General features: G+C 38.3%; 1 protein-coding gene across 42 annotated transcripts in view; it reads right to left on the bottom strand.

Annotated features, from left to right (window-relative positions):
- The window catches only part of Ptprd (protein tyrosine phosphatase receptor type D), a 2,293,154-nt gene that overhangs the window by 1,453,951 nt on the left and 815,697 nt on the right, over window positions 1-23,506 (bottom strand). The gene's annotated exons all lie outside the window — the stretch shown is intronic.

Raw genomic sequence — 23,506 nt, 5'->3', positions numbered from 1 at the left:
TAAAAAAAGCTTTAAGCATGAATATTTTATTATGAGACATTAGGTTCACTATGATGAACTAAAAGAAAGTCTAGTGTTTTAGAACTGTGCCTCAGAATGAGAATGAAAAGATGAATGAAAAGAAAGAAGATGAATTGAACAAGAAGAAAAAGGTTTTCTAAATAAAGAGGTTGTGATTTTAAAGAATAAGTTAGCATGCAAAAATTAAAAGAGCAAGTAAACCCAGGCCAATCATATCTTTAATTGATTTAGAAAAGAAGATCAATGGAATGGTTACAGGACCATAAAATTGTTTGTGTTCAACTGAAGCAGAGCATAAGACTCCTAAAGATTGGACACATGATAGAGGCACCAGGACAGGTGCAGGTGTGTCAGGGCAGGAATAACCAGCTCATTGGGAAAAATACCTCAGGATTCAGAGCAAAAGTCACATCCAGAATCTAAACAGACCTGAAAGGGAGACAGGAAGAACAGCATAGATTTGTTAAAATTTCATCAACTGAGCATCATAAATTGACATTGTCTCAGTTGTGGTAATTTACAAGATGCCGAATTCAGCCATAAGAAACTCTGAGATGTTGAATAAGAGAGTACTGAGGAGAAGCAGGGGAACAGCACAATACACAGGATCTAACGGCTGGCAGTGCACAATAGGAATCTGCAACTTTGGGAAGAATATCAGGTCAGATTGTGAAGACAGACAAGATGTCTTTGAAAGTACTTTTTTTTTTTTGACAGATGTAGTGTGCATTTATCTTCTCACTGTCAGAAGAAACATCTAGAGAAACATTCTGCCAAAACAAATGTCTGAGGCACAGAGCAAGAGGGGAGGCAAAGGAAACACCACAGTCAAAACCTACAAACTGTCTTGTTTCTCTCCTTCTGCATGAGATGTCTAACAGGTTAAACAGCTAAACATTCAGTGTTAGGCCTCCTAGCAGTCTATAGGGGAATAAGAGAATGAAAGAGACTACAGGGGTCATATCTACTGCTCAGAGAAACAGGAAATAAAAACATTTCTGATGGCCCTAAAGGAGTATCAAGAAAAGAAGAAGAGAACATTCTGGATATTTCACAGTCCACCTGGGGCTTCACATATAAAACTATCAACAGCTGCTGTCCAGGTTCATGATGTTTCCAAACAAGTAAATGAGGAGTTCAAGGAAGAACTGTGTAAGAATGTGCTTTCCTGTGCTTACTCACCCCTAGATTTAGAGTTAGTGGTTTCAGTCAGTGTAACAGAAAACATACTATACCTACTCACAGGTGCATATCATGCCATGAGATACACTGCCTATTCAACACAGTGCTGCCGTTAGAAAACTCAGACCAGATTAAACCTGTGACTGAATCTATCATTTACCCATTTCTAAGGTTAGCAAAATGGTTCAAATGTTTCAAAACAATGGTTTTCAGGAAGGGAGCAGATGTGCAGGTTAGTTTCCTCTAAGACTCAGTCAAAAGAGCCCTGGTTAACTACAGTACAAGGACTACTGCTTGTATTCACAAGTGGAGTTCGGAGACTAGCATGTACTGCTTGACATCTCAACAAGGCTGTCTTCCAAGGAAAACTTTCTTTCTATCTCTCATTGGTGAACCCAGGCTTACTGATGACCATATAGGGTTACCCCGTTTTCTAAACTTGAGTGTGTGAAGATAGTGTGATAATAAAGATGTATGCACTGTTAACATTATGCTTTAAATACTGGGGTCTAGAGAGATGGTTTAACAATTGAGATCTTTTATTGTTGTACTGCTTTCTCGAGGAACCTGAGTTCAGTTCCAAGCATCTACACTGGGCAGTTTACAACCACCTATAACTCCAGCTCCAGGGTTCTCAGGCTCCTGAGGCCTCAGTGAACATCCCCACATAGATATAATTTAAAATAAAGTAATATTAAAATCTTTAAAAATTGTGAGACTCTGATACTTGACTCAGAGTCCTATAGACACCTACTTAGAAGTTGGGGGAGGGACTCATAAGACACCATCACTACCTGAAATTGTCAAAGAATAAATTCCATTGTAATTTTAAAATGATGCAGTGGGGAGGGGCTTGGTCCTACCTCAAATGAATGTACCAGGCTTTGCTGACTCCCCATGGGAGGCCTTACCCTTTTGGAGGAGGGGATGGGGGGTTAGAGGGGGAAGGCTGGGGGATCAGAAGGAGGGATGAGAGGGGGATCTGTGGCTGGCATGTAAAATGAATAAAAAATTTAAATAAAAATTTAAATTAAATAGAGAATAAAAAGGGACGTCGAGATCATGATGGGGGGATGTGCAGAGATGACTGGCCACACTAGTGGAAGCCCATGAACTGTGGACTGGTGGCTGTGGAGCCCCCATGGGACTGGACTAGGCCCCCAGGATACAGAAGACAGTTGTTTGGCTCAAACTGTTTGGGGGGGGAACCCAGGCAGGGGGATCGGGATCTGTCCCTGGTCTATGGGCAGGCTTCTGGAACCCGATGCCTGTGGTGTGACACCTTGCACAGCCTTGGTGCAGTGGGAAGGGGCTTGGACCTTGCTTTGGCTCAGTGTGCTGGGCTCTGCTGACTCGCAATGGGAGACCTTGATTTAGGGGATGTGGGGATGTGGGGTGGCTTGGGAAAGAGGACTGGGAGGTGGGAGGAGGGAGGAGGGGGGATCTGTGGATAGTATGTGGAGTGAGTAGAAAATTTCTTAATAAAGAAAAATGAGGGCTAGAGAGATGGCTCAGAGGTTAAGAGCACTGGCTGTTCTTCTAGAGGTCCTGAGTTCAATTCCCAGCAACCACATGGTGGCTCACAACCATCAAGAAAAATGAAAGAAAAAAAGAAAAAGTGCTTTTAGCAGCTCACAAAATAAATAAATAAATAAAGAATAAAAAATGTGAAAGCCATATATATACACTAAAATAGTATTGTAAATTTGAGTAAATATTTATATACCATAATCACTGCTATTCAAAATCAATTTTAAAAGTACAAAACTCCATAAAGGTGATCAGTAAATTGTACCATGTTCTGACAATGAGCTGTAACAGGAGGTATTCGTGTGGATGCTTTGAACTAAGGCAGTCAAAATCAAGAGCAGCAACAGGAGCCAAAACAGAAGAAGGAACGAACCTCTTAGATGGGGCTCAACTTATGTCATGATGATATGGTAAATAAGAGGGGTGTGTGTGTGGTATGTGTTTGTGTGTGTGTGTGTGTGTGTGTGTGTATGTGTGTGTATTGTGGGGGTGGGTGAGTGTAGGTGTGTGGTGTGTGATGTGTGTGTGTGTGTGGTATATGTGTGTGTGTGTGTGTATGTGTGTGTGTGTGTGTGTGTGTGTGTGTGTGTGTGTGTGTGTAAATAAGGAAACTATGAAGGAAATCAGGGTGGTGTTTACCTCAGCAGAGTGGAGCATGGAGACAGACTGGGAGACTCACAACCTTTTCTCTGAGAGACAGCTACTAACTCACCTGCTGTGGTCAGTAACCAGGGCAGATACTCAGGTGGCCAGCTAAGTAAACAGATGTTAATTTTGGACTACAGAATCATTGGAATCTAATTTAGGAGTTTTTACCTTAGGGCTAATATTCTTTCATATAGGAAGGTGAATTAATGTGAGGTTTTTTTTTTATTAAAAATAATGCAGTTCATATTTGGGACTTTTGATATAAGAGCCATATTTATTTATGAGTAACATTTTAATTATATTTGACATGGACAGGAATAACTTTAGACAGAAGTCAGTACTGTGTTTAGTCCTAACAGGCTAAGAAAATCTCTAGCCAGAAGATGGTGAGCAGAATCACCCATCTGCTCCCTCCTTTATTTTTATTTTTCCTATTAGGATCTCCACTAGAACAACATATCTAGCCTTTCTCCTGTTCCTCCAAGCCAGAGACTGGCAGAGTCCCTGAGTTCAACCAGCTTCACCCTATCTGGCTTCTGCCTCTAAGTTTCTTCCAGTTCTCATCCCTCTGTCAGTATCATTGATACCATTCAGCAGACAAAGGGACAGACTCAATGCTGCTAGACAGAACATTGGCTGTCCAGTTACATTGATGATTAGGCTGGACACTTTGCTTACCTCACTGGTGGTGCACTCAGTCATGATACCCAAACCTTTGAATCTCTATTTTCCAATAATCTTTATAATAAAACTAGCTATTTGACTGCATCATGGGTCTTAATTCTGAATTGATTCCAAGCTCAGGAAGGGAAGAATACGGTATTATTTATTGATTCCTTAAACTCTGAGAGCAGTGACTATAATATAATCCAATACTGGATGTCATTATCAGATGTTATTATCAGATCAATCATTGTTTAATAGTGTTGATTCCTCTATGAATCCATAACAAAGCAATAACCTGCATAGAATCTAGAGTGTACACATCCCAGGGGCAGTAGAGAAGGTCTGACTTTTTAATAAATCATTTCTTTGTTTTCTAAACTCTTCCAAGGAGGGAAGGAACCTGCATTTGAATGTTATAAGGCAACGACTAGGAATGTTATCTCCCTGAGTAGCTCTGGATTTACTTTTTGCTGCCTTGATTCCCCCTTGTCACTAGAGAATAAAGAAGACATAAAGAAGAAGTTGCATTCAGTTGGCATTAGAAAAAGCTAAGAGAAATTCAAGTAACAAGCAAATATGTCTCACTGCCAATATGAAATAAAATGTACTCATAGTAAGTCATGTATGTGAAACTACTCACACAGAACTTCATATGAAACAGCTCTGTGCATTTAGAAATAGGAAATTTTTTTTTTTTTTTTTTTTTTTTTTTTTTTTTTGGTTTTTCGAGACAGGGTTTCTCTGTGTAGCTTTGCGCCTTTCCTGGAACTCGCTTTGGAGACCAGGCTGGCCTCGAACTCACAGAGATCCGCCTGGCTCTGCCTCCCGAGTGCTGGGATTAAAGGCGTGCGCCACCACCGCCCGGCTAGAAATAGGAAATTTAATAGGCAAAGTGGAGTCTTATATGATTAAGTATAAAACTGATTTAGCAATAGTGCCTGGGTATACCAACTGTTATTAATGCAAACTGCAAAGTTTTACGAACATGTCATATCCTTTATCCCTTTCCCTAAGGCAAACTCTAAATGAAATCAAAAGCTATGATTATTGAGAAGTGTAATTTTATTCCTACAATTATATACTCATGTACCTATCATTTTAATGCTCAAAAACAAAACAATATGAGTGACAATCACAGTAACAAAGAAAATGATTTCTTTGCTTTACTTCATCAGCAAACAAATTAAACTATAGTTCCAAATAATGAAATTAAGCTTCTATTCTATGGATTCATTAAAAAGAAAATAATAAGAGTCTCTTGGGTCAGATGTGAACAAATCATGTGAGCAAAACTCTGCTAAGGAAACCTAGTCCCAAGTTCTCCTCTCTGTCCACCCTGTCCTGTATCAAAGACTCCACTTCAGGCACAGTAGACAGTATTGGGAAGGGATTATGTAAGCAGAGCATAAACAAAACTGATTTTCAATAAACTGTGTACTCTCAGGCCCCAAGACTTCCCACAAACATTGGTATTTAAATCACATATGTGTTTCATAACAGCGCTGTGTACCAAAGTATTGAGAATATTGAGTTTGGAACATTTCTGATCATCCAGTAGAAATCTTTAGATGAGAAAATCCACTGGGATGTAAAGACCACTTGTTGGCAGCACCTAAGAACATGTAAGACTCAGAGATCAATGGAGTGTCTCAGTTAGTTCCATCTCTTAAACATGTATATCCCTCTCAATTCCCATCTCTTTCCTCCAAAATCCCAGGTTCTGCCTTATCCTACTTTCAAACCCAGGATATTGAATAGAAATGCTCAGGGTGGAGCCTGCTTGATGAGCAGGTAATCATCATCACCAGCGGCCACTATGAAGAAGGTTAAGAAACATGATAACAGCTTTAAACATGACAACAGCTTTAGAGATAGAGACCTTGGAATTATAATATTTGCTAAATGTGAAGCTGTAGTTCAGTTATTGTATGACTTCAATGTGTTTTGCTCTCTCTCTAAATGCAGTAGAATGACTGTTTCTTGAATGAAAATATAAAACACATATACTTATCTCCACACAATAAAACAACCAAAACATGGCTCTCTAGAGCTGTTATTTAATCTACAGTAAGTAATAGGAAAACACTGAACTAAAAAACAACAACAACAAAAAAAAAAAAAACAGCTTTTTGGAGCCCATTACCTATGCTTGGACTCCTTGCTCAGCCTTGAGGCAGTAGGGTGGGGCTTGGTCTTGTTTCATTTGAATATTCCAGGCTTTGCTGACTCTCCATGGGAGGCCTTACCATACTGTACTGGAGGAGTGAATGGGGAATGGATTAGGGAGGAAGAAGGCTGAGGGCAGAGTGGGAGGAAGGATGAGAGGGGGATCTGTGTTTGGTATGTAAAATGAATTAACAAATTCTTAAAGAAAAAAAAAAAACAAAAGAAACCCTCTTTACAGAGATACTCCATAATTAGACTGCCAAAGAAATAATATATATTATATAATGTATAAATATGTAATATATATTTCACAGGAATTAGATGCATACATCAATATATTTGTTTTCAAGGTGATTTTGAGGTCTAGGTTGGGTTCCCTTATTGTTAACTTTTGAATCTATGCCAGCCTTTGTACACCTTTAAAAATGTTTATGCTTTTAAAATTAGCCTACAATGTGTTAGATGCCATTATGAAACTTTTGAACAAAGTATGTTTTTGTGGTTCTCTTTATTCCCAACTAGCAACCCTGTTTCCTGCTTCTTGCCTGCCCCTATAACCTATTTCATAACCCATGTGTTCTTTTGACAACATTCCATCCTTTATCATCTAATATTACCCTCCCTTGGTCTCATTCCTAGAGTTTTACATATTCCCCACACTTATATATGTCTACATATATCAGAACTTGTTCTGACTTTTTCAATGAATTTTGCTACCTTCCATGAAGCTCAGATGTCATTCAGTGTTGTTGAATATAATATACATCATTAAATTGATCAAACACAGTTTGTCCTGTGTTCCCAGTCTAAGTAGCCTGAAGTCTCATGCTTTTTCTTTTTCTTTTTTTCCTTTGGTAGTGCCACGAAACCCGATGCAGCTTCATTGGCTTTTTTGACTTTAGGTGAATTAATCCACCAAACAAAGAGTTGCCTCATTTGTAATTTGGAAATAATGATTTTTTTTTTTGTAGATTGGATTGCATTACTCTCATAAATGTGTAATTGAAGTCCTAAGCTATTTGGAACCCTATTTGGAAATAAGAACTTACACCAAGATGATCAATTAAAATGGGGTTGTACTGAGTGAAAATAGTATCATACTGAATGAGGGTAGGCCACACAAGTAGGGTAGGGGTCACACTGAAGGAGTGTGGTATCATACTGAAGGAAGGTGTGGTCATACCAAAGGAGGACAGACTCAGCACAATATAACTGTTATTTTTATAAATTTGATATCATGAGAATAACAGAAACCACAGGAAAATTAAAGCAGTCATTAGAATGAGGCATCTATAAGTGAGAGAGTCCCACAAATTGCCAGTAAGCCAGCAGTAACTGGAAGGGAGACTTGAGACTCACCTTCAGAGGCCTGAGAAAGTGCACACTGCTCAGCTGCTCACACTGAGCCCAAGGATCTCCACTATATGTCAATACATTGCTGTTCTGTAAGTCTCTCAGAGGGACAGTGTGGTACAGTAGCCCTGAGAAACTATATTTACCTCACAAGATTTAAGTAAAGTGATTTGTAAATTGCCTGACATGAGATCAGCCCTTAATAAGTACCAATGTTAATAACGGTGATAGAATATTTTGAAGCACAACCTGTTGGCTGTGCTTATAATACAACTTGACTGGTTTTGTTTCTCATTTCTAGTTCTGGAAATTCGTATGTTGAAATATCCAGGATGTGAGGCAGCAGTAGAAACAGGACAAATTACAAAGGAGAGAAATCTCCGGCCAGTCAGTGTCTACTCTCTGTGTGACTCCCCTCCTGATGGTTTGGCAGAGGAGGAGGTTGGAACAGTCAGCTAAATTGAAATTTGGGGATTATCTGTGAATTTAAAGTATCCATGCCATTTTGGCCCCTATTAGCACAAATAATTGAGAGGAGAATCTTGCCAGTTATGCTTTCTGTAAGGCTTAATGCAGGCTTCAATATTTAAGTAACTCATTAGTAGTCTTAACTGGTACCATGGACCAACATTAAAGGACGTAAGAGATAGCTTTGACCTTCATTTTAGAGATGAGCAAATTGAGGCCTATAGAGGTTACAATGAACTCAAGGTTATACAGTTTATGTTGGAAAAGCTGATACTAAATTCTTTTTATCCTAATTTTCTGCAAGTACCAAGCAGGCCTGCCAGGATTCAGTGTTACTTTCAGAATTCAGTGGAGCCTTCTCAGGTCGCAGACCCACACCTTTGCACTTCAAATCCAAGAGCAAAGTTAGTAGGAACGAAGGTCCGAGAGAAAATGTTACCATTACTAAACATTTCAATAAAAACATCCCAAGAGCTTGCATTTGGGGAAGGGGGCAGCAGTGGAAAAGGGGCGATTATTTTTGCACTCAAATTATTAGCTGTATAACACATTTGGAAAAATCCTTTTACACTGTTTATAAGTTCCATTAAGTGTGACCTGGAAGAACCTTTCTAGAATAAGTCATCAAAGCCCTAGATGAGCTTGGCAATGAGGGTCCTCTCAAATTGAATTCATTTGCATGGTATTTAAAGCCATGGGACACTCTGGCCAGCAAGGTCACTGCAGTGGCTGAACTCTGGCATCACACATGATTTTTTTTGCAAACAGAGAGTGTTCTCATCACCCACTTAACAGCTGACCCCACTTATATCAAAGCCGGCAGCCTCCTTCACCTCTGGGTGCTCAGCGCTAAGTAAGCCCTGTGGGAAGAAATATTAGACTTTTAATACAACAAACTTTGTTTCATTCCATTTGCTTCCTACACTTTCGTTGGTTTTGTAAAGGACATTTCCATGTTGCCTGCCTTAAGGACATCCCTACTGTAATTGAGGGCCCAACTTCAAATTTATCCCGAAAGAATCATTCGGGTTCATTTTGTGGCTCCATAGCCTGGAACCAGAGCTTTTTAAAAGACACTCAATAACACCAGTGCAGGGACCCCTCTGGACAACATATCAATTTGTATTATGAAGTGAATTATGGCTGCACCCACTAGAGCTGTTATAGTTAAATGTCTGTCAGTGTTTCCATTAGTTTCTGAGGGGTTCCTACTCGTTGCAAAAACACCCTTTAGGCTGAACCATACCAGGCCAATCTCGGAGATGACTGTTTCCTTTCTGTAGTTTTAGTATTTTAAAATGTTAGCTGCCATTGTATTTGCTTGCATACATTTCTAAATAAAAGTTTAAGTCTTGAAGTGAATTCTCAGAATGATGGTAGATTTAGTGATGGGAGCTCACAGGTTTTAAGGTCACAGGTTTGGATGAGATCCAACCTTTACCTTAGAGGTAGCCAAGGTTTTGAAAATAATGGTCCAGTCATAGGCATTTGTATTCTCCATGGGAGAGAAACTTAGAACTCCTTTGTGCATGTTTCTATCTGTACTTTGAATTCATGTAAATTATGCTCGCCACTCAAAAATAAATCTTGCTCAAATCTCCTGTTTTCTGAGAAGACTCACTGAATTTCTGCAAATAGGTTCCAGGGACTCAGGTTGTCTTCCCATGGACTTGCTTTCCATACAACTCCAACACAGAATTATTATAGTATACATTTGGGTTTTTTTCTGTTTCTTTACTATACTACAGAAATTGAGGACAATGATTATGTACTATTTATTAACACAGTGGTAGATGTATTACATGAGTTCAGTAGATATCTATTACATCCATGAATAGATGAATGGAATAAATAAGAATTATGAAATAAGAATACTGAAAGAGGTTGGAGGAACAAGAAAAGTTCTTTTTTTTGAAAAACGCAGAATCCATGGAGGTGTGGTGGCACTTGCTTGAATCCCAACAGCATAAAAACAGAGGGAGGGAGATCTCTGTGAGTTTGAAGCCATCTTGGTCTACATAACAAATTCCAAGCTAGCCTAAATCATATAGTGAGATCTCACCTCAAAAGAGAGAGAGAGAAAGAAAGGGGGGTATTCTGTAACATAATTACACATTCTAGTTTTCAACCATCTAGTTTTCTAATATGTTGTATATCCTACAATAAATTTCACAGCAGATTTGATATCTTGTAAAGTCTTATAGGATGAGATAAAAGAGGCAGAATAAATATAATCTCTGATTATAGTTCAGAAAATTACTGATTAGAGAGCTGGGTGACAAAGTGTTTGTGCTAACTGACATACTGACTCTGTGACCCTCTTCAAGCCACTTAATGTCTCAGTGATTCAATCTCTCTGCAAATAGTGATAAGTAGTATCAGTTCCTGTGTGCTTCTCAGTAATGTTTGGAGAGAAATCAGTTAGAAGGTCAAAGAGGTATTTACAGAGACAAACCTAAACTATGTTCTATATAATTAAACATTACAGTGTTATTGCCTGCTATACTCTGAATAATTATTTACTGCTTGCAGGTCTATTTGTGAAAAACTATATTAATATCATGAAAGATAAATGGCACATTTAATTCATCATGTTATGAGCATTTAATATCCATTTTATAAATAAAAGAAATGAAACGAAGTTTGTTCAATCATTCTGCATCTGGCAGTTGAGGGTGGTCCCTATGGTTAGTATGATGTGTTGAATTAAAATTCTTGGAAAGAAGCTATGTCTACAGAGACTGCCTGATGAAAACTGCAGTGATGTGCAAAAGTTGGAATGTTGCAGGTCCAGAGGCTAATTAGCTTTTTCTTGGGATAGATTTAGCCCCCTGAATAGCTTTCCCTTGCCCACCTCTGTGGGCAACTAACATCCTATGATTAATAGATAAAAACCTTCTGAAATCTATTAATTTAGCAGACTACTAACTTTCACCAAACCAAAAGCTGAGAATGTCATGAGATAGCTTCTTGGGCCTATAGAAAATATTCTCTCGTTTGCTGTAGCTCTCTTTCTGATGTACCCACCAATGAACTCTAAACTTGCCTTGATTTATGATTCTCTTTGTTCTGTAAAACTGTAAAACTACATGAAATTGCTTCCACATTGGAATGGAACATGGAATCTTGGGTAAACTAAATATGTGTTCACAGACCATAGTCACTCAAAATGGTTCCAGAGTAAGCTATCTCTTACTCTCTTTGAGATGAGAGCTCTGTTATTTGCATTGACCATGAATACGCTGCCATGGCCCAACTGAATCATAGAACACATTTTCTAAGAAAGATACTAACATGTGAAATTAGAAGAAACTGGTTGGGAGAAATCTGTTTTCCATAATCAAAATTATGTATAACAGGCATTAAGGACTCTGACATGTCCAGTGTCTCTCTATCAGCCTTCTATTGCAATGTAACCAGAAAAAACAAAACAAAACAAAACAAAAAAACAGAAATGTGGTGTCACAAATTCCATGATGGACTTAATGACTAAAAATTTATGGGAGATGTCTTAAGGGATAAGAATCATTCAGTTCTAAACAAGACCTTTAGATATTTCTGTGAAAACTCAGGCATGAAAAGAACTGTAAAATTTTTCAGGCTGAGCCAGGACAAAACTGCAAAAGACTAAGAGCCATGAACTGACTACCTAGTGTACCTAGCATAAGGTCTCAGGTTTAAAGTCAAAAAAGACACTAAGGCAAAATATTCTTTTGAGTAAGTTTTATTATAAAAGTTACTAATGCCATGATAGCAGCAATGTCAGGTTCATGAGGCTAAATAGAGTTTCACTGTGTTCAAAGAGAAGGGGATATCTCACACTTTGTAGTTAAATAGTCCAAAGTATAATAGTACAGTGGGTTGTTCTGATTTCTGGGCAACAGAGGACCAGGTAGAGGCTCCACCCTTAAGTTAATGTTTTTTGAGTACACATGATGTGCCACTGTATCCCCAATTGCCTGTAACTAGGCTTACAGACTCTTAATGAGTACCTGACACTTCGTTATGGCATGCGCGAAGGATGAGAAAGTGCCTGCCTGAGTGGCCAGCAGCCCAAACTTACACCAGAGAGTGTTTACCTTTCCTCTCTTTTTACCACCAGTGAGTGTGTTACATTTGGTAAAATGAGTATAAGAATTAGAAATGGATCATTATTGTTTTAAGGGAGAAAAGAAATCTTGGGGAAATTGGGGCAGATTCAACTAAAAGGCCCTGAGAAAGGTATTAACAGCTGGAATTTGCTGAGTGTCAGACCAGTTCAAAAGTCATTTGTATCTGCAGGGGAATTAATGTAGAGCTGTTTTGTTCTTCATTCCTTATTTTAATTTTTTGGACAAATAATCAACTTTTTTTTCCCTGAAATTATCAAGAAAAACTGAATAAAAAAATCTAAATCTAATAATAGAATACTGTTGTACTGTTTCTCTCTTGTCAATGAAAACAACCTCTTTGTTTTGCTTAGGGTATAGTCAGCATCTAATCATATGGAGACTTCAAGAATTATAAAAAAAAATAGAGAAGCAAATGAAAACTGAAAACCCCCAAGTTCTCATTCAGCATCACAATTACTGATCCCATTTTAATGGAAGCTTTTGTAGAGCTATATGCTCACTATAGAATGTGGTCCTTCTTATATATTTATACCTACAGTTAAATTTACATATACTTACATAAATAAATATGAAAACACACTTATAATTTTTGTGTTATATTTTTACATTTTGTTATTTGCTTGCCCATGACAATGACACTTTTTTTAAAAATCTTAATTCCCTAAAGTAGCACCTGGAAAACCATCAGACCTCTGCTACAGCAGCTCATGACTGACTGCCATGTAGCTCCTTTACTCTCACCTGGAAGAAGTGTATTTCCCTCATAGTACCCAAACTCCTCTTGGTTTTGGGCCACAGATACATGGGGTAATATTTCCTTCACTCAACATCCATCTGTTCTGAATTTTAATGCCAATAAGTCACTTTGCCCAAAATCATTATACTTAGAGAAACTCAGATAAACTCAGTTCTAGCTATGAGATTTCTGGTGTTGCAGAGAAACATATGAGGTTCCTTAGAACACAAGTAAGCCAAAGTCCACAGGCTCTTTTCTTTTGTTTCCCATTTCCTGATGATGGATTTTTAAAACTCTGATTCCTTCATATGTCTAGAAGGACCAAATAAATTTAAACATCTTACCATAGTTACTTAAGACTTACACTGCTCCTGAATCTCACAAGCAACTTTAAAAGTCAGCCACTGACTTTGAGTGTCAGTGAGGGTAGGGACAACATCCCAATAATGTACTCAGAAGCAGTCTGACACATGGAAAGGACTACCAGCATTGAGTGTAGAATGTTTCTATTGCATGGTGAAAGTATATTGAAACTAAGTAGAAGATAAGAATATCTATCAATCAATCTATCTATCCACTGGTGAAAGTATATTGAAATTAAATAGAAGATAAGAATATCTATCAATCAATCTATCTATCCACCATCTATTTATTTATCTATAATATAATATAATATAATATAAAGATGCATAAATAGATAGATAGATAGATAGATAGATAGATAGAATGTATACACTCCACTTAATTTTGTTTTGAATATGGTCAATTCTACAGTGAGTAGATTTGATATCAGTAAAGAAAAAAAAAAAGAATTAAACCTAGTTGATTCTAGATCCCATATTCTTAAACAGATAATACTACCTGTCATGTAGTTTTACTGATTCCATATTTTTCAAGATTCAGCATTACTACAGTATTACTACAGAATTCTTAAGTACTTTTGTATTAGATTTATTAAGTGATATTTCTCATGCCCTATTTTCTATGGAATCATTTAAACTGGTTAGTGTCTAGAAGAATATGCTTCATAAAAGATCTTTAAGGAACTAACAAGCAAAAGGACATTTCTTACAGATTCATCTAACTTAGATGGTATACTCCGTGTAGCAACAAGACACCAAAACAATTCAAGTTGTAGTGATGTTTTATTGGTGCTGAAATGTGGTGGTATTTTATTTGTGCTTTAATAAATGAAGCTTGCCTGGAGATTAGAAGAAAAAGTCAGCCACAACACAGAAGTCATGCAGTGTTAGTATATGTCTTTAATCTTATCACTTGGCAGGCAGGATTTCTGTGTGTTCAAGGCCACACTGGAAACAGAGCCAGGTGTGGTGGCATATGCCTTAAATTCCAAAACTAGTTAACCATGGAGGTCAGGAGGTCTGTACAGATAGACAGGAAGTGACAGAGCTGGGTAGGAAGAGGAAGTGATGTAGCTGAATGGTGAGAACAAATCAGATGGCAGAACAGCAAGGCATATAGGAATGGGTAAACAGGAAGACATGGCATTTGGAAGCTGCAGAGTTGGTGAGGTAATGTTAGCTGGTGGCTTTCCCTATTTCCCTGATCTCTCTAAGGCTTTCACCCCTATATTTGGCTCCGTGTTTTTTATTTAATAAGATCATTTAGAAATTCATCTACATCAAGTCCCACAGTAAAGATGGGCTTTGTTTATTTATATTTCTTTTACGATAATTTCCTTAGCAATTGTTCACAAATGAGGATAAACAAATTGACAAAGGAAACTTTCATCTTCCTTTGTGTATATGAAACAATATAATATTTACACTTCATTTGAATTTGTGCAAATGGAAATTCTGCTGCTCAGACATTAAACTATTTAGATTTCATAATAAAAACCAAGTGGTAAGAGAGTGTCCTTTTGGTATCCGCAGCTGTAACAGCAGTTTCTGGACTTAAAATAGCTAATAGAGGCATGAAATATATCTGGAGATACAGACTTTTTAGTGTAAATTTTATGGGTTCATCTTTCATTCAATTGTCTTTGTAGTACAAAAGACAATAATTCCAGAAAGAGTCAAAGTTGAGAATTCAGAGCATAATTTATTATAAAACCATTACCTTCTCCTTGGTCAAAAACAGATTATTGGACAAACTCCTCCTTCCATATATATCTAAAGCTGGTTACTGTAATTTCATAGAAAGAATATGGGTTTGAAGTTAATCACACTTTCTCCTGGTATGTATTTACTGCTATGCTTTATGACCCAGTTTCCCCATTCAACTCTAAACCTTGCCCTCCATTATAATTTCCTGAATAGTACATAAAATAAAAATGTTATAACACATCATTCCATAAATGCATTGTCCAGCCTGCAACCTGTAACCACAATTCTGTCATTCTGTCCTTCCAATCCAAGGCTGTGGCTGTTACCCAGCCTCCTTCCTTTTTGCACAGTTTAGAGCCTGTTTGGAATCACTTCTTGGACACTCATACTTAATTTCTCCAAAATCTGATGTTTGTAAGTTATGATTCTAAGTAACTCGGCAGTGCTTATGTCTGGATAGAGTCTACTTTGGAGTTTGTGGGTAAGCCTCTAGCACTTCTGGGAAATGTTCCAATTTACCCACTAGATGTATCCCTTGTGGTGCCTAATGCCTTAGCCTGTGTTTTAACTACACAGTGTTTACCTCAAGAGAAAACGTGGCACAAAAAGCCATTCTTCTACTTAATGCATCTTGTTCCAAATAATGGCTATACTGTTCTCATACCCACTCATCACTTCCCTGAGAAGACAACAGGCATTATTGCATCAATCTTACTTCTATTCAATTACTTTCTATGGAGTAAGGCTTACATTTTTTGTTTGTTTGATGCATTTATTTTATTGAAAGAAATACGTAAACATGTAGCTTCATTCATGAAGTGTATTCTGCAGTTTCCTGAGACAGAGGCTGATATGGGATGAGATGTGTAGTCAAAGACAAGCCTTAGTCAGAACTACTATGCCATGGGCCTGTTACTTAATGAATCTACCAGATGTGCTCTTCATGCAAGACCACTGAAAACATGGCTGTGAGAGAGGTCCCTTGCAGCACACAACATCTGACACAGAGAGTCAGAGTCAAAGAAGCAGTAACAAGTACTCACTAGCCTAGGTGCACAGACACCTGACAAAAGAAATTAGTGAAATGTTGATGTTCCCATATTATGCCTTACCTAAGCCTAGACAGATGCCACAGGAAAGGAGAAAGGATGTGAAAAAGCAATCTTCCCCATTTCTGCTCCACCACAACCCTTACACACTCTTCCCCATCACACTCGCCTTCATATACCCAGAGCAACCAAGACACTAACTCTAGCCTGTATCTCACAGGGGACACGCTCTGCATTAAGTATAACTATCACTTTTAAATAAAAATATAACAGTTTAGAAATGTTTAAGTGATTTAAGAGCTATATAATTTCAAGTGGGATTAAGGTACCAAGGATATGACTTCGAAGAAAGGAAACCGATTTGTCATAGTGTGATGTTCAAGTAAAAACAAAATGTAACACATATTTTATGGTTTCAATATTTGAACTCTCTAACCAAATATTTTGATGATCTTCAGAGGAAAAATAATTTTGAAACCAACCCATTCTTCTATTTGTGCGTGTCTTTTGTCAATCTTGACAATCATGTCTCTTACTCCTATTTTAGGTGTTTTACTCCTAGCCCGATTCCCTGTGGTGCTATAGTAAGAGGTATCTAGTCTGGGCTGGATTTCAGCCAGTGGGAGTGATACTGGCTGCCAACTAGAGCACTTTACAGTTGATGAATATGCACCGACTGAATCAAACTCTGCTCCTCTTCTCTGCTTTTGTAGATTTTGGCTCCCCTCTAGGCACTCCCACAACTCAGAAATCACAGCACTGATAGAAGCAGACATTTGAGGTGTCTCAGAATCCCTCCTTCCTTGAATGAACTTCTGTGCTCTGCAGCTGGTTAGATTTAAACCATGAGTGTACACTCAGTTTGTGCTTTAAAACTCAGAGAAGTCGGTATTGGCAACTGTCAATGTTTTCCTGAGTGACTACTGTCAGTGGGGTTCCACTATTAAGAAGTCTGCTTCTAGAGTTCCAGATGCCCCAACGCTTTTCTCTTTTCCAGACTATTGTACATTTGTTCATGTTAAGCTCCCCTTGCCAAGTAATACTTTCTGCTTTACTCAAGAGCAGATAATTCTTAGTCCCAGATGTCCCAGAGAAGTGCAATCTTTCTGCATGAACTTAATTTTCTTTCAGTCCTTAAGGGAAGAACTACTTCTGAAGTTTCTATGTATTCTCACAAGTAGCCTGAGTTATGGTTTACAGTTAAATAAATACTCCTGCCATGTTTCTGTAGTACAGACCAAACACACACACACACACACACACACACACACACACACACACACACACACACACACACACACACAGAGTTGCTTTTCTCATGAAAAGTAGTACATTTTAATGAAACTATTTTAATACTATTTAGTATTTATTGTCTACTTATGTTAGAAAATATAACTTTAAACTTCTAGAAATTTTCAGAGAAGCATTATTTCTACAGGTAAAAACTGGAATTAGATGCTCTTTAATGGGCAAACTGTTTCTAACACACACATACTGACACATTCAGCAAACGAGAGAAATATCCAAAAACTTACATTGAGAAAAAAAAAAGCCAATTCTGAAAGATCTCTTTATATATCATTTTTGTTTTTTATTAAGGAATTTTTTGTTCATTCCCCATACCAACCACATTGTACATCCCTCATTAGTGTACAATTATCTCAATAAAAATTGAACTACATTCAAAAATAAAAATAGATCTCTGCATCTGCCTCCATGAGTCACTGGAGAAAGGCTCTATGATGACAGTTAGGTTATTCAGTAGACTGGTCACCAGATTGAGCTCCAGGAATCCAATTGATGAGAGAGAGGAGGGATTCTGCAGGCAGAGGATGTTGAGGTCATGATGGGAGGACGTGCAGAGATGACCGGCCACACTAGTGGAAGCCCATGAACTATGGACTAGTGGCTGTGGAGTCCCCATGGGACTGGACTAGGGCCTCTGGATACGGAAGATGGTTGTTTGGCTGGAACTGTTTGGGGGGCACCCAGGCAGGGTATCAGGATCTGTCCCTGGTACATGGGCAGGCTTCTGTGAATCCAGTGCCTATGGTGTGATGCCTTCCGCAGCCTTGGTGCAGTGGGAAGGGGCTTGAACCTGCCTAGGCTTAGTGTGCCAGACTCTGCTGACTCCCCATGGGAAACCTTGATTTGGGGGATGAGAGGATGCAGGGTGGCTTGGGAGAGAGGGCTGCAGGGAGGAGGTGGGATCTGTGGATGGTATGTAGAGTGAGTAGAAAATTTCTTAATAAAGAAAAATAAAAAAGGTTACTATTGATTCCCAAATTTGACTTCTTTATTTACCTAGTATTTTCACATAAACTGAATAGAATTTGTTACCTAAGACAACAATTGGGATTCATTCTATATCCCTCCCTTTCCTCTGTTCCTATCTTGCTAAATATAGGGCTTTTGTAATTGTTTTATTGGTACAATAGTCTGCACTAATAATGGTTTAAACAGTGTATCAAAAACCAGCAAGAGTTTCCACAGGTGTGAAATCTGAGACATCTAAGACAACGAATATCAGCATATTCCTAAAGTGGTATGGCAAGGGTCCCGTTCCCAAAGCTGCAGAAATATCTTCCTTCATAGTCTTTAGGGTGGACCTGCTTCAAGACTTTGTGTGGAAGTCACATGGCCTGTTGAAACTAAGACAGTGTCACCCTCACTCTTTTGAGTCCACTGGAAGAAAACGAAGGGAAATTATATGAGCAAAGGGGAATCAAGATTATGATGGGGAAATCGACAGAGACAACTGAGTCAAGCCCATAGGAACTGAGGAACTTTAGACCAACAGCTGTACAACCTGCACGGGACAGGACTAGACCCTCTGCATAGGGGAGACAGTTGTGTAGCTTGGTTTGTTTGAGGGGCCATGGGAGTGTGATCAGGATCTGTCCCTGGTGCATGAGCTGGCTTTCTGAATCCCATTACCTATGGTTGGACACCTTGCTCACCCTTGATAAAGCAGGGAGGGGCTTGGACTTGCCTCAACTGAATGCACCAGGCTTTGCTGTCCCCCCATGAGAGGACTTACATTTTTGGGGGAGGGAATTGAGGATGGGTCAGTGAGGAAGGTGTGGGGCAGGGGGAGGAAGGATGAGAGGGGGATCTGTGGTTGGTATGTAAAATGAATAAAAAAAATTAAAAAATCAGTATGTGTGTGTGGCATCACAGAGTTCTGTTGTCCTGGGAAGCCCAAGAAATACAACAGCCAGCTTTCATTTTTTCTACTTCTATGCCTTTACTGAAAATGGGTACAGTTCCTGCTTTGAAATGATATCTATCATGTTTTGGTACTTTTCAAAAAAAAAAAAAAAACACATACTTTCTCATTTCTGTAATACAGGTGGGCAAAATTTTCCCAAATATTTAAGTTTTGGATTTTTGTTTATGCTGAAAAATTCCTTCTTGACCAATAGAACAAGGTCCTGGAAAGCTCCAAATTATTGAAAGCTACTGATAATGCCCTTGGTTGTCCAATCACAAGACCCTATTGTTGAAGTCATCACATACCGGAGCTGAAGGACATTGAGTAATTAAGCGGCATCTGAGCTAGAAGTTTCCTGTCTGTCAGCATTTGGGGTGGGGGGGCGCAAAGTTATCAATTGTCCTATCATGCTGTGGACCCTAGGACATACAATGATCATAATAACAACATGTCTGACAGGTTATGTCCAGTTGGGGCAGTAGTGACAGCACTACTATGGGAGAAACCAATCACTTTTAGCCCTGAGACCTGCTCCATAGGAGAAAATTCATGCCTGATACTGTAAACCTAGGCAAGAACCAGTAATTAGGGAGATCATAGGCCTCAGGTGAGACCCTACTACTGATGTTTTGCTAAATGGAAATGATGCTAAACTGCCTCCCAAAGGTTTATACCCACAGCTTCGTATCACTCTCAGCCTAAACAACAGAGGCTTCTTTTTGTTGTTGTGAGCATTGGTTAATGCAGGCTTATAATCTTGCAGAGTGTGGAAAGTAAGAGACTGTGGAGTACTTAGCTCTAAATGTGGCATCTATCTTATTCCCTCCAGGGCCTAAAGAACATTATACAAGGGGAAATAGAAAAATTGGGAGAGACAGAGTTTGGGCAGGGTGGCTGTGAAACAGTGTCCTCTAGTCTTGACATCACCTTTGTACATACGATCTCAATGCAACTGTGTTTAACCACACAAGACCTTCACAAGACTGGTCCTGTCACCATTTGATTATGCACAATGGAAGAATTCAGGTGGTCCTCGCCCTCACTGAGGCATTATAGGTAGTTAGTTAAAAGGTACTGGGAAAGGTGTATATTAGGTTCTCCAGTGGTATAGCCACTGATAATTTGCCCTTGTTCTAGTAAGTAAACTCTACTCCTGAGAGGATATCAAAAAATTTTAAAAAAGGATACCAAGTTAAGAAAGAACTTGTGGAAAGAAAGTTTTCTCTGGAAGAGAGAGCAGGGTAAGAGAGTGCTAGGGAGAGAAGGTTGGAAATGACAAAATTTCAGTAAACATAGGTAGAACATTGTCAGTGAGTTAAAAAAAATACAGTCCAGTCTTCAACCCATTTTACTTCTTGAGGATGTAGTTGTGACGGTCAAGGATACTTTCAAGACTTTACTTAGAAATATCCTCAGCTAAATGTCTGCTTTCATTGCTCACAAATTCAATCTTCTATAAAAATACATGAACACAATTCAGCCAAGACAAGAGCACATTTCCTCCAGATTCTAAAAAAGCATGCTGAGACTTCATCAAAGTCACACATATTTCCACAGTGCATCTCTAAGCTGCTCAACCTTCTTCCCACCATTAATTTCCAAGGCCCCTCACGCTTTAGGCAGTATTCACAATAGTGCCTCATCTTGATATCAAAGTATGTCTTAGTCCAGGCTGCTGTAATGAAAAGCCATGTCCTGGGTGGTAGAAACAACACAAATTTCTTTCTGACTGATCTGAAGGCTAAACGTCTAAGATCAAAACATAAACAAGATGGATTTCATTCAATGTCTCTTCTTTGGCTTTCAGGTGGCAGAAGAGATCTTTTATTTCCCATATTGGATCCTATCAGAAAGAATTCTATTTTATTTCTTAACTCTGGTCACATCCTAAAAGCCCTTTCTTAAATATAATTAATCTGGCCACAAGTATTCCAATATATAAATTATAGAGAGGCATGAGCTTTCTATGTTGCAAAACAGACTGCTATTGATTTAGTAACTTAAGGTATCCACATTCATCATCTTGTAGATTTATGAGTATGGCCAAGGATGGCTTCTTTGGGTGCTTTGCAAGTCTAAAATCAAGGTGCTACCTAGGCTGGCTCTTATCTGGATTAGGTAGAAATACAACCAGTTCCACTTTTACTTCAGTTGTTGGCAGGGTTTATAGCCTTTTTAATTGTAGGACTAAGGGCCAGGGCCATTCTCAGTATGTGGAAACCACCTCAAGTGTTTCCCTAGTTCATTGCTATGTAATTTTGTCCATAGACCTTCTCACTTCCTGTGATAAGTATTAGAAAATTTCATTTTGGCTTACAGTTACTTGCCCAGGGTTTCATACCTAGTAAGTGACAGCCCTATTTCAAACCTAGAAAGATTCCATTTTGGAACCATGACTCCCAACACCACCCTGAAAGCTTCCTTACACTATGACAGCTCCCTAGAACTTATACTAGAAAACATCCTAGTTTTCAAATTGTTGTCAGAAAGTCATTCCTGAAACTATCAGGAATGGATAATAATAAATAGTCCTGGCAGGCAGACTGAGCCTGATTGTCATACACGAAACTAAGGTTCTTTGCATTGTGCTATTTGTTCCTTATCAAATGTCAGTTCCCTAAAGCCTCTGCCTGATGGAAATTTGTGCCTGAACCCATTCATTCCTCATCTGGCACTGTTCATCAACTGGAAGATTCACTTTAGATAATACAATGTCACATCAACCTCTACATGGTGACTAAAAATGCATTCTGGGAGTAAAGAATGCTTAAAGTTTAAATTTTATTAAACTAATCACATTTTCATTTATAGAATGCTTCATTATTCATAGAAGAGAAACAGGATGAACACATACACTATGTTTTGAGTCAAATTAAATTGCAATAATCTGTACATAATTGCATTTCTTTAAATACTGAGTTTACATAAAAATCTTGTCAAGCATTTAATCATTACTGATGATAACATATAAACACATATTTTCTCACACCTACCAAACAATACCCAGTTGTTGTTTTTTTTTTTCAAAATATAATTGCTTTTAGCCGGGCCATGGTGGCGCATGCCTTTAATCCCAGCACTCGGGAGGCAGAGGCAGGTGGCTACAGAGTGAGTTCCAGAAAAGGCACAAAGCTACACAGAGAAACACTGTCTCGAAAAACAAAACAAAACAAAACAAAAATTCATTTTATTGCAGAATACTGTCTCACCAACTCACTTCTAGGGTTATAACCCGCATGGGTTGTAATGGACTCTGATGATTTTCTGAAACTAGAAAATCTATTTGGTATTTACTCAGATCCAGGAAAAACTTCTTTCTCTACCTTGTCCTAGAACTCACATACACCTGTCCTAGCAAGCTCTAGTTTAAGTAAGTGTTCTCTTGGTATTTTGTTCAGGGCAAAGTACTGAGCCTTGATCGCTCTTGTATGCAATATTCAGTTTTCAATTTCCATCCCTCCCCACCATTGTTCTCAAGTGCATCTTGTCTTGTTCTTCACACACAGGCTTTCCTCTGCATCCATTCTATGAAGCTTCATCTAAATGCATCTTCTGTAGGCTAGAGGTTATCATAGTTGCCTCACATTCTGTCTAAGCATCTCTGGCCTTTTGCCATTGAGACATGGAACTGTCATCTATAAATTTCAAACTCAAAACCATACATTCAAGTTACAAAAAATTCCCATAATGCTTAAACTTTACGATTTGTGTTTAGCCACATTTCCGTGGATTGTGAGTTGAATTCACCCCTGTCTTTGGATCCAGTTACTATATTTCAATCTCCTGGATGGTTCTGATTGTAGTAGTTTGTAAAACTATGTTAGTTTTCCAGTATGGAAGGCTGACACCAGTAACTGGCTTTGCACTACTCCTTGCCTCTCTTATAGTGGTTTATGTACCTTTTACTAAACAGTTGGCTTGCTCAGTTTCTGGAATATTGCAGTTTTTAAACCGATTGATAGTTTTAACTAATTTGTTCACTGAAAATCCAGATACACTTAAGTACTAGTTTCGAGTACATATATTCAATTTCAAATTACATATTACCCAAGTCATTAAAGATATACCTTCTGTGAACCTTGGAACAGTTTCATTGTCATATTGACAGGGAACCCATAGTAACAGCTTGCTAGACTCTGTGAGACTTTGCTAGGGTTTGTGTGGATTAAGACTTTTGACACCTAGGCAACGGTTTTATCTGACAATTAGTTTTCTGATTTTCTCATGCATATATTTTAAAAAATGATAGAGGACATCATATACTATTTTTAATCATATCAGCATCTTTTTAA

Source organism: Peromyscus californicus, unplaced genomic scaffold (genome assembly GCF_007827085.1).
Source record: "Peromyscus californicus insignis strain IS unplaced genomic scaffold, ASM782708v3 Scaffold_5__1_contigs__length_169319896, whole genome shotgun sequence".
Taxonomy (NCBI): domain Eukaryota; kingdom Metazoa; phylum Chordata; class Mammalia; order Rodentia; family Cricetidae; genus Peromyscus; species Peromyscus californicus.
The sequence above is the reverse complement of the archived record's forward strand: the minus strand, read 5'-3'. Positions and strand labels throughout refer to the sequence as shown.